Source organism: Gossypium arboreum, chromosome 4 (assembly GCF_025698485.1).
Source record: "Gossypium arboreum isolate Shixiya-1 chromosome 4, ASM2569848v2, whole genome shotgun sequence".
Lineage (NCBI taxonomy): Eukaryota > Viridiplantae > Streptophyta > Magnoliopsida > Malvales > Malvaceae > Gossypium > Gossypium arboreum.
The window spans coordinates 28,629,426-28,642,213 of record NC_069073.1 but is presented as its reverse complement, the minus strand read 5'-3'; positions in this window follow the sequence as shown (position 1 = coordinate 28,642,213).

The window sequence follows — 12,788 nt, the reverse complement described above, 5'->3', positions numbered from 1 at the left end:
GACATGGTCTTACATGATTTCCTTACCTTATAGAACTTATCAATTCCATGCCTTGGCATGGCCTTACATGATATCCTTATCTTACCAAATGCCATGTTCCAAACATGGTCTTACATGGTATCATTGTCTTACCAAATGCCATGTTCCAAACATGGTCTTACATGGTATCCTTGTCTTAGTGCTAATGCCACATCTTGATGTGGTCTTACATGAAGTCCTTAATCAATGCCGATGCCATGTCTTGACATGGTCTTACACGGGATCCTTGCCTTACCAATGCCATGTCTTGACATGGTCTTACATGAGATCCTTGCCTTACCAATGCCATGTCTTGACATGGTCTTAAATGGTATCCTTAACCGTCAATTCCTCCTTAAATGCCACGTTATGAACATGGAATTTTCCGTCAATTCTTCCTTAATTTCCATGGTACAACCATGGACATTGAGATATCAATGCCTTGTCAAGTCATAGCTGAAACATACTTGCTCAAAATCTCAAGGTTAATTGCATAACTCAATAATAACAATACTAATAACAATAATTGCATAATAATAAAATGCTACTCAACTTACATACTTACATTCTCAATCTCATCATATCATCAACTTAAATTATTCTCATCAAACTATACTAGTCAATACTTTATTATTATCATACAAAGTCATCATACAAAATATGGTCTTACATATAAATTATACAAGTTCTCCTTCCAGTATTGAATTATTATCGAACATTGATCATTATATCTGAAACTCAATACTAAAGTATTTATGGCCAAAATATCAATTTATCATTTAGATATGCATAATTAAATGCTTATTAAACATATGAACTTACCTCGATACCAAAACGACCATTTTAGCAACTTCCCAAATTTTCGATTTTTCTCCCGTTCTAGTTCCAAATTTCACTCTCTGGGATCCAAAACATCATATTTCACTCATTTAATTAATGTACTATTCAAAACATTCTCTAACTCAAACTTTGGCAAAATTACAATTTTTCCCCTAAACCTTTGTAAAATTACGATTTTGCCCCTAGGCTCAGAAATTAAAATTTAGCCATTCTTATTATGTTTTATGACATGCTGAACATTTTTTTCTTCTATGGAAACATCAAATTCCCACTCTATCATGTACTTATGAACATTAGGTATTTTACCGATTGTGTCGTTTTACTTGTTTTCACTTAAAATCGCTTAGCAAAAGTTGTTTAACATAATTTCAAGCTTCATATTCTATCATAAAACATCAAAATAAACACATTTAACCTATGGGTATTTTTTCCAAATATGAACCCTAGCATGAATTATTGCTATGATAAGCTAAATTAAGTTATCAAGACTCCAAAAACATAAAGAACATTAAAAACGAGGCTAGAACGGACTTACTATTGAGCTTGGAAAGCTTAGAAACCCTAAAAATGGCTTTCCCCATGCTATATTCGACCTCCATGAAAGATGGACCAATTTTGGCTTATTTTTCCCTTTGTAATGCTTTTAATTACTAAATGACCAAAATGCCCTCAAAGGCTTTTCTTTCAAATTTGTCCTATTCTTGCCCATTTTTGTCCAAACTTAAATATAATGGTCTAATTCTAAATAGGGACCTCCACTTTAAGAACCCATTTCAATTAAATCCCATTTATTATCTAGAGCACACATTTTGCTAATTTTACAATTTAGTCCTAATTATCAAATTAGGCACTTATACATAAAATTTCTTCACGAAATTTTCACACAATTATTCAATCAATGAATAAACCTTAAAAATTAATCAGAATATTTTTGGGATTCATGGTTTCGTAACCACTATTCCATTTAGGCCCTATTTCGAGATGTTACATGGGAACAACTTCAATCATAATGCATCTTTGGGTACTCCGGCTAACTTGAAAGAATCGCTCACCTCCATAAATAGTCTTAAGTGTAAGTGAGGATCTTCGGTAGGCATTCCACTAAATTGGCCCACTATCTAAAGCATTTGGAACATGACTGGCTTTAGCTCGAACTGTTGTGCCTCAATTTTGGCTATCCTAATACCCGAATTAAGATCATTAAATACGAGCATGGCATATTGTCATAAAACTCTATCCCTATCATCAGCACTAAGCATAGGATTTTGAGCAAGGCTTGCTCCATTTCCTTGGATCAGATTTTCGAAGTTCGTCTTTTTGGTCCTCCTCTGATTTGCTTGTCTTTTTTACTGTTGGAAAGTTCTTTCTATCTTAGGGTCTACAGGGAGTAGGTCAATAATTCGGTCAAAACTTATAAACACTTGAAATAATCACAGAAAAATTAATTAAGTTAAAAATTAAATATAAAATTAAACCAAAATGCAAAACTAACAAATTCACAGATATCGACTTTTTAAAACAGTTCCCGACAATGGCACCAAAAACTTGGAAAGTCGAAAATGTGCAAGTGTACACAATCACAACAAGTAATAAAGTGACAAGTAATTGTTGAGTTAACGTACCCACAGGGACTGTGAAAAGATTTATTTATGAATGCTATGTAAAACACTTTGGTGAATAAAAATATTTTGTCTGAAGAGGGTGATTAAAAACTAAGATTTTAAACTAAGTAAACTAAAGAAATAACTCTCAAATACACGATTTCAGAATATGATTTAATCAAGATGACATAATTGTGTTCATTTAATTACATTTCTTTAACTTAGAATTATTAAACTCATGTCTATTTTGTTACGAATAAATTCACGGCAACTCAGTAATTTACTAACTTATGAACATATTCACCTACACAAATCCATTCATCTCTTAACATATCCCTATGTTAATTCAAGCGATTAAATAGATTTTAATAAGCAAACATATTATGGCACATACATACTCATTAAATTAAATTAATCTCTTGCATATCCCTATGTCAATTCAAATGATTAATTAAATCTAATAAGCACAAAAAAGACTATGTGAGGTAATAAGGTATTCTTACCTTGAAACAATTTAATCACAATAATCTTGCAAGTTATTCAAGGCAAGTGTATCGTCAAATGCATTGCTAATTTAACCTTTAGCTACCTTAGAAGAATAAACATGCACTGATTAAGTATTGTGTCCATTAATTATAATTTCAATCCATTTAAATAATTAATTTATTAGCTACCACACAATTGTAATGCAAGAATAGCTTAGGCATGATTTTACATAATCAAGCATTTTACGAAGGCCTATAACAGCATAAACACAATTTTAATAATTTAAGCAGATGAAATGCAATCAAACCAACACGAATTAAATTCAAGCTAAACTGATTGAATTAACGATTCAAACAACATAAATATTCATAGATATGTTCATCATAACACGAAAAATTAAAGAGATAGGGAACAAGAACCAAATCTAGTGTTTTTCCGAGGCATTGACAAAGTTGCTCCACTCTTCATTCTTTGTTGTCCTCGCCAATCAAGGCTTCTATGAACACTCAATTACTGCTCCAAAATGGCTGAAGAAGAACCCTTTTCCAAGGGAAGAAATTGGCACAAGAGCAAGGGACTTGAAACGGGAAAATGAGAGGAGAAAGTGAGAGAGGAGAGAAGAGATGTGAATGAATTGAGGTGTGCTTTGAATGATCAGCCAAGGGGGGTTTTTATAGCTGAATGTGGCAGCTAAAATTTGCTAAAAGTAGTAGTCAAAGAGCCACCCCTTGGCCGGCCATCTATGTGGCAAAGTTGATGGCTTCAACTTTGCTAAATATGGCTTGGGGCAAAACCATAAAGCCACCAATTGTGGAGGGGCTTGAATGCAACTTTGACAAGTCTTCAAGGGCATATTTGCAAGCTTAATTAATCAGATAATAAGCTGGTTTGGGTCAGCATATGTACGGATTTGGGCTTCCCAATCCTTGGCCGGTTTAGTTCAATCGATTCGGTTCAACTAGACCACTTTTTCCGTAATTAATTAATAATAATTTATTTAGCCCAAATTAAATTGGATATAAATTAAAATTAATTATATAATGAATTATTACACATAATTGGACCGTCTTAGGCTGAAAATTAATTTACCTCGATACTTCAAATTTCTTCTCGATTTTGTGCTTCTGGCAGTGTCTGTCGAGCCATTTTTCGCCCTTTGTGCAAATCTTTCGAAAATAACCAAAATTCATCAAAAATAATTATAAAATTAAGTAAATTTCAACATGTTCATATTTTAAGTGCACTTTAATTATTTTATAAAAATTAATTATTTTTCGACAAGAATTTAATTGAATTCGCAAGAATTTAAGTTAAAAAAGGGTATGAAAAAGTGTGTGAATTTTTGTGTTTCCAGATATATAACTAACGTACCACTTTTGATATCAAACACCTAAGTTCAATATATACAAATTGTACCATAATTAAGGGTATTAAATGTAGGGACCCATCAATAAATTATACGAGTAATTTAACTACCTTTGGAGAATACAAGTAGTCATAAATGTAGTTATTCGGTATGATGTCAAGTTGTAAATAAGTCGACCTAGATCACATAGGGCTTTTTGGCTTGTAACGTTCTAAGGATTGGGACAGATATGGAGTTCAAGAACAATAAGCATCAAATAGTTTCAAGCATGAAAATAGTTTGGTACAACATATTGTTCCTTATTCTTCCCCCTTAGCAACCCTTACCCTCTCACTGCCTTATTTCTCCAGCTTTCACTTTTATTATTTCTCCATAGGAAATCACAGCGTAATACAACAACTATAGAACAAGCCTTATTTATGTGCACTAATGAATGAGTCTCTCTATTTTTTGTGACTTTGTGGCTTTTCTTTTTTCTTTCTCAATACATTTCTCATTCACAAATGCTTTTACTCTATAGAACTTTTTCTACTCATTTCTTATTTTATTTTTGGACTTTTTCTTTTGTTGCACATATTGGCTATCCTATAATTACTCTATTACACTGATTTTTTCTATTCCACTCTATTTTTTCAAAATTCTACCGTAATATATTTACCTAACCCTCAATACGTACAGCCAGATGTCTATAGCCATCCAATTTAGGACCAAAGAAAAAGGGGAAATACAAATTAATATTTTAGGTCAAATTTTGCATTGAAGGTTCATCGAAAAGTGTTTTATGGCTCAAATATGGGTGCTAAGGATGAATAAATAAGGTTAGATTTTTGGCTTTGGGTGTATACCAAACAATTCCTTAGGTCATCCCTAGGTATCTCAATATTCACAAATTTAGTGAAGGAGTCATTCACAAATTCAACAATCTATTATTCATACTAGCATGCATGTTCCCTTGTATTCTTTATATCATTTGGTACATTCAATTGCTTAATGCCTATTTCTAGTGTAATATATATAACTTAATTGTCTAATAATCAAAAATTTAAAATCACCTATCCTCATGCCAAATTTACTGTAAATACAATCAACCTATGTATATGCTCACTTGTATTTCTACAAGCTCAAGCACACGATTCACAAGAAAAATCAAAGAAACACATTAAAACTTAAAAAAAAAATCTATGTTACCCCCACACTTTAGATAACACATTGTCCTCAATGTGTAGCCTTGAAAAGATAAGGAACGAAGTTACTCAATTGATAGTGATAGTTTCGTAGGCTATTGGTGGATGCCTCCTCTTTTGATTGTTAAAAGCTCAAAATCGTGTTTCCTCTTCCATGTTGGGTTCCTACATAGAAAATTTAAACAAAGAACAAAATAATAACTAATCTACTATTGCTCCTACTCCTAACAATGAAAAAAATTCATCCCCAATTTAATACAATCTTAAAAAATAAATAAAAATTAGAGGTTCAATCATCCTCATCAAAATCCACCTCATCATCTTTCCCCTTCTTCATCTCCTTCTTCCCTTTCGATCTCATGCTCCTCTTTTTCCTGCTCTAGATGTGTCAGCCCAAACATACCTGGCGTGTTATTAGGTGCCTACAACAGCCCGGTTTAGACCCTAATCAGAATAGTTGTTTTGGGACCACAAATCTGAGTCAAAAAAATATTTTAAAATTATTTTTGGTGTTTATAGTATGTGAATTGATATGTACGAAAGTTTCGTATGAAAATTTTATCGTTTGTGTGCTCGATTAAATAAAAGGACTTAATCGTGTAAAATGTAAAAGTTATGGTTTAATTGATTAGGTGCTAAATTGATGTGTTCTTTTAATGTGGGGTCCTTATGTTGATAATATACCAATGAAATTATGGATGGACATAAAAACCTAAGGTTAGTGGATTTTAAATGAAATTAAAAAGGCTAATTTGGTAATTATGAAAATAAATGATAATAGAATAAAACATAAAATTAAAACCATGCATGTTCATCTTATTCATGGTCGAATATTGATAGAAAAGGAAGCCATGGTTGTACAAACATTTTGGAACTTTGAAGCTTTAAATTAGGTATGTTCTTTGCTTGATTTTTGATAATTTTTACATTTTTGAAATTATTGCTTCGAATACTAGCTAGCCCATGCTTGAATTTTTGAATTGGTTGTGGATTTTGTGATTTTCCATTGATGAGAGCTTTTTGTTTTTGTTGTTTGATGATGAAAAATAAATTTTTGTTGTTAGATTATTAAGTTTAATTAAGTGATTTTTTGGTAAAAATGTGTAGTAAGGATTAAATTGAGAGATTTGTAAATTCTAGGGTCAAAATGTGAAATAAATGAAAGAAATGGGCTGATAGGGACCTAAATGAAATTTGGCTATGCTTGGGTATGGTGAAATTTTGAATATTTTGTGTTTTGTGAAATAGGGACTAAATTGTGAAAAATGTGAAATGTTAGGGGTTAAAGTGAAATTAGCCTATTTATGTGTTTTAGGATGAATTTGAATGAATATATGAATAAAAAATTTAAATTTTATTAATTTAGATCAAGAAAAGTGGAAATCAGATTTGGATCGAGGGAAATCAAAAGTTGTCGAATACTCGTCCCGGTCCGTTCGTCTATGTACGAGGTAAGTTCGTAAGTGAATAAATGATGTTAAATTGAATGTATTTATTTTGTACACAGCCGAATTGAATTGTATGTATGTATAATTACATTGCCGAATTGAATTTAGCATGGAATGATTTGTTACGAGCATGAATCGATCGAATTACGACATCTGAAAGCCTTGTACGAGCCATAGGAATAGTTAGGATACATATGTCATGACATAGGATTCTGATATGTGATTTCATGCAAGACCATGTCAGGACGTTAGCAACAAATTGAGATTTACGTGTATGACCATTTTTGGGACATTGGCATCTTATATAATTTCGTGTAAAACCCTGCCTGGGACAGTGGCATGGATATTCGATTATATGTAAGACCATGTCTGGAACGTTGGCATTGTACTAGCTATCCGAGTATCCTTATTGATTCCAAATGGTCAACGGGCAATGTTAAGATGAGGTCAAATGTGAAATTGAACTAAATGGCTCAGGTACGAGTAAGGTTTAAATGTTCATGAAAGTAAAGGTAAGTAAAGTGTTTACATGATTATAAGAATTTGCAAGCATGATAAATGTATATGTGGTTAAGATTGCTTGATTCGGCCTAGTTTAATTGAATTATGTATGTTGTTGAAATGATTTAATTGCTTATGACTTACTAAGCTATTTAAGCTTACTGTGTGTGTTCGTTCATTGTTTTATAGATTTGAAAGCTAGTTACGAGCTCAGAGGTTATCAAGGAACTTTGTCACACTATCGATTATTATTTCGGTATTTTAAAAGCTTGAATTATGAACCTATGGCATGTATAGGCTAGCATTTGTTTTGGTTGGTTTTGAAAGTATATATATGTATAAGCTAGTCTTAATGTGTTTCAGTTTTAAAGTGTATATAAAAAGCCATGTGAAAATTGTAACACCCCAAACTCAGCTTAGACGTTATGGCCGAATCAACAATGTCACATTGAAGTGTTTTTCGGAAAATATAATTTCGTTGAAAGTCCGTTCTATATAAAAAATCTCTTTGTGATCTTGACGAAAATTTATGATATCTTGCATATTGTTAAAACTCAAGTCGTTTTAGGAAAATGTTAATCATATTAAATTGTTATTACACTTTAAACAACGTTTGTTGCGGATGCTTTCAAAATATGTTGCGTAAGCGTGGTGGTTTGGAAAAACATTTTTTTTAGAAAATCCGCGGCCTACTTCTAACAGATTTAAATCAAAGTAATAAATACCAAATTAAAATAAAAACTTAAAGAGGCCTTATTACAAAACAAATACCCAAATTAAATTACTTATAAATTAAAAGTTAAAAATAGAAGCAAATGCGGTTGTGTGGCCACCTTGAAGTCCCTCGCAGCACCGATCTGCCTAAGGATTACCTGTGTAGAAAATAAAAGGGTGAGTTATGAAAACTCATCATGTAATCCCTTAACAACAATCAGTCATACAGTAGGGCATTTACAGTCTGGGCCTAAGCCCGTTTCAATAACAGTTTAATTTCAGTTAGGGCCTTAGCCCGTTATAGTATCAGAATCAGTGTGGGCCTTAACCCAATACAGTAGCGGTCACAGTACAGATATGAAATCAGAAATGCTACCCCACCATCCTCTACACACCACTCCGTCTAGCCTTACACACCACGTGGGGATAAAATCAACCCACCCATCCCTACACACCAAAAATAGCACCGGTGGCAGCACTAAACAGAAATTGCAGCAGAGCTGCTAGTACAGTACACTTCCTCCAATCATAATAACCCATCCCTATGCAACATATCATAATATCATGCATGTATGCAACATGTATAAAATGGCATGCTCAATACAGTCATACATCTCATAAGGACATAATAGCCATTTTACCTCATAAGGGCATAATAGACATTTATAAATTTTGGGGTCGAGGTATGCTTACTGACCCAACAATAGGTCCACAGTCGTCTTGGGTGACCTGTGCAACCTTAACAGTCAAACTGTGAAAATGGGCCCAAGGCCCATAATACAGGCCCATGTGGCCCACAAGCCCAAATCTGGCCTTGGCTATGTGAACTATACAGTCTGTCCCAATATTTTCCATTTATCCGTGTGGTTTACCAGTATAGGGACCATGAGCTCGTAGGGCCTACACGACCCATTTCGACCCAACGTGGCCCAAAATGGCCTAAGCCAATGAAATCACTCATGGTGGCCTCTAGAATCAAATGCCTATGTTTATGCATTCAGTTTACCACACGAGCGAGCGTACAGCCATGTATCATTAATAGTCACAATTGCCAGCTTTTGCTGATTTACGATTAAGCAATGTTTACACACCTGTTCACAAAAATGTGGGAATACTCCAACCTACATTCAATCACAAGTTTTAGTTAATTGCATGCCAATCGAACTATCCAAGACCCCCACCAAAATACTTGTCCAAAATCTTACCTCTCACTTGATTAGATTAGTCGATTATGGCTTGCTCACTGAATCAGTTTGCAAGAGACTAATCAATAAGACTTAGGGATTCTCTGTATTCCAACCAACACTGATCAACCATCAAAAAAATGAATGGTTTGAACTAGATGAAAAGTCACATACCGAAAACACAGAATCGAAATTAGAAGAAAAAAAACCAGCCATACCTACACAAAAGCCGAAAGTATAGAGAATGATAGAGGCAAATTGGAACAATTATACCTTTATCAAAAAACGACAACACAGGAAGATGTTAGATGAAGCTATTAGTGTGATCGAAAGAGAGAAAGAGAGAAAGAATTACCATGTACCCTTACTGGTCGGAATACAATAGTCCAGAACTGAAAGAGTAGAAGGGAAGTATCCAGCTTAGCCACTAGTTGCAAAGAGAAAGGAGTTGATTGAGAAAAGAAGACAAGGTATTCGGCTAAGGGACAACAACCGATTGGAGAGAAAAGAAGAAAGGTGTAACACTCCAAACCCGACCTGAAAGTTTGGCTCGAATCTGGCGTGTCACGTTGAAGTGTTTTTCGAAAACCATGTTTCCATTAAAAACCCTTCTTAATAATTAAAAACTTATACCCTTTTTAAATTAGAAAACCTCAGCTGAATAACATTATTAACAACGTAAAAATCTTGGCAGTTGCGGAAGCTTAATTTAAAAACAATTGTGGATACGCGATGTTTTGAACAACAATAGTTGCTTTGGAAAGCCATGTTCTAATACTAGCAATTATAAGAACAATAAATAAAATTCTAAATTTGAAATCCAGAAAATTACAACGGCTTTTCTACAACCTACATAAAAACATTTAAAAGTAATAATCAAAACTGTAACATAAACAGTGCATGTGGCTTCCTCCAAGCCCCTCGTAGCTCCGATCCATCTAAGGCTGGAAATTACCTGAAAGGTTAATAAACGGGGTGAGTTTACGAAAACTCAGTATGAAATCCCCTACTATATAAAAGGTACAGTCAGTCATATAAAAGAATTAAAAGTCTGGCCCCAGCCCTACTTACAGTTTCAGTATCAATTGGGCCTTAACCCGTTATAACAGACAGTACCGGATAGGCTTTAGCCCATTACAGAATAAGAAACATTATCAAAACTAGAATGAAAATGAGAATCAGAATCAAACCACAGAATTAAATTCAGAATGAAGCCCATAGGCCCATAACAGATACAAAACAGATATTTCATGTATGTAGAAAACCCAACCCATGTCCAGCCGTATACACCCCCGTACCAACCTTACACCATGTGGGGAGACAACTCGACCCACCCATCCGCTACACGCCATAGAATTTGCAGCATGGCTTCCAGAACTGATATTGTGACAGAGTCACCAGATGCAGATATTGTGGCAGAGCCACCAGAATTAGATAATGTGGCAAAGCCACTTAACAGAATACGTGGCACAAAGCCATCGATAACAGGTCTATAATCGGAATGAAGCTCACAATATCAATACGAAGCCCACAATAACGGTACACAGCCTTCGGTAACAGGATCGGCACTCAGCCATTGATAACGGGTCTATAATCGGCACGAACCCTACAGTATCGATACGAAGCCCACACTAACAGCACATAGGCTTCGGTAACATGATCGGCACTCAGCCATTGATAACGGGTCTATAATCAGCACGAAGCCGACAATAATGGCACACAGCTTTCGGTAACATGATCGACACTCAACCATCGATCGGTCAACAGATATTGTGACAAAGTCACCTGGTACAGATATTGTGGCAGAGCCACCAGAACAGATATTTGTGGCATAGCCACCAGAACGCTTCATCCATCAATATAACCCATATCACATGCAACAGATATACATGTCATGGCAAACACCATACAGAATCAGAATATCATGCCCATATTTGAATCAAACAATCACAGTCAAGTCATTCATATCCCCAACATATATTCACAATCAAATCCGTCAACCACACAGTCCAAGTCAGTCACTTGCCTACAAGGGCAAAACAGACATTTAACACCCTAGGGGTAAAATGGTAAATTTACCCCACAAGGGTATCTCGGTAATTCTATCCTACAGGGGTATTTCAATAATTCTACCCTATAGGGGTATTTTAGTAATTCTACCCTACAGGGGTATTTTAGTATTTTTACCCTACAAGGGTATTTTGGTAATTCTACTCTATAGGGGTATTTCGATATTTCTACCTTACAAGGGTATTTCGATAATTCTACCCTACAAGGGTATTTCGGTAATTCTACCTTACAGGGGTATTTTAGTAATTCTACCCTACAGGGGTATTTCGGTATTTCTACCCTACAAGGGTATTTCGGTAATTCTACCCTATAGGGGTATTTCAGTAATTCTACCCTATTGGGGTATTTCGATAATTCTACCCTACAGGGGTATTTCAGTAATTCTACCCTACAGGGGTATTTCAGTAATTCTACCCTACAGGGGTATTTCAGTAATTCTACCCTACAGGGGTATTTCGGTATTTCTACCCTACAAGGGTATTTTGATAATTTTACAAATCGAGGGTATTTCAGTAATTTTACAATCGACGGTATTTCGATAATTTTATAAATCGGGGGTACTTTGGTAATTTTACAAGTCGAGGGTATTTTAGTAATTTTACAAATTGAGGGTATTTTAGTAATTTTGTAAACTGAGGGTATTTCGGTAATTTTACAAATTGAGGGTATTTCAGTAATTTTGCAAATCAAGGGTATTTCAATAATTTTGCAAACTGAGGGTATTTCGGTAATTTTACAAATCGAGGGTATTTCAGTAATTTTACAATCGATAATATTTTGGTAATTTTATAAACCGGGGTACTTTGGTAATTTTACAAGTCGAGGTATTTCAGTAATTTTGCAAATCAAGGGTATTTTAGTAATTTTGCAAACTGAGGGTATTTCGGTAATTTGGTAAACTAAAGTATTCTAAATAGGGATAACAATCCGAATGGACCTAAAGCCCATTCTCGGCCCAAATGGGCCCACATGCTCGTGTGGCCCTTTTAGCCCAAATCTAGCCACAGAATTGAGATTCACCTAGCCTAGTCCAATATTTACTACACAATCAAACAACTTATCCAATTGGGCCCGTAGGCCTATTGGGCCCACATGGCCCCTTTCTACCATCGACACCAAGTAGCCATCCAACGACTAGAGTAGTGAGAAATACACACGATAGGAGACTGGAGTTAATCCGCGCCCAGAGCACTCTTAATGACGCCCAACCCAAACGAGCACGCCATAAAGCGAAAGGATCGACCAAGAAAGGTACCTTTACTCTTCTCATGGTTCTCTCTATTTAAAGCCGACCGCATCCACTCTTATGTTAGCTTCCGATGTGGGATCCTCCATCATCGAGTTTAAATTCAACACCAACTCTTGCAGCTCCTTGT